Source organism: Phaethon lepturus, unplaced genomic scaffold, assembly GCF_000687285.1.
Source record: "Phaethon lepturus isolate BGI_N335 unplaced genomic scaffold, ASM68728v1 scaffold14134, whole genome shotgun sequence".
Classification (NCBI taxonomy): domain Eukaryota; kingdom Metazoa; phylum Chordata; class Aves; order Phaethontiformes; family Phaethontidae; genus Phaethon; species Phaethon lepturus.
The window spans coordinates 5,333-5,558 of NW_010535581.1; the positions used below are offsets into that span (position 1 = coordinate 5,333).

The 226-nt window shown below is 73.0% G+C and overlaps 1 protein-coding gene across 1 annotated transcript in view; it reads right to left on the bottom strand.

The window, feature by feature from the left end:
- CLYBL (citrate lyase beta like) overlaps positions 1–226 on the bottom strand; it is a gene marked incomplete at its 5' end in the record, with an annotated part of 73,340 nt that overhangs the window by 2,158 nt on the left and 70,956 nt on the right. The gene's annotated exons all lie outside the window — the stretch shown is intronic.

Consider the following 226-nt stretch of genomic DNA (forward strand, 5'->3'; position numbering starts at 1 on the left):
ACTAGCCAGAGGGAGGGGCCTGATCCTGCCCCCCTGCCACCAAAGTGAGCAGTCTCCTGCCCACGCCGGGTCCCACGGCCGTCCCGTCCCGTCCCGTCCCGTCCCGTCCCGTCGCACGCTGCAGCCCCTCGCGGGAGCGAGATTTTTGCACGCGAGGAGAAGTTGGGAGCGCCAGGAGCCGACGGCACGGCGGGTCCGCCCCCCCGCTCTTGCTGGCGCCGGGGCA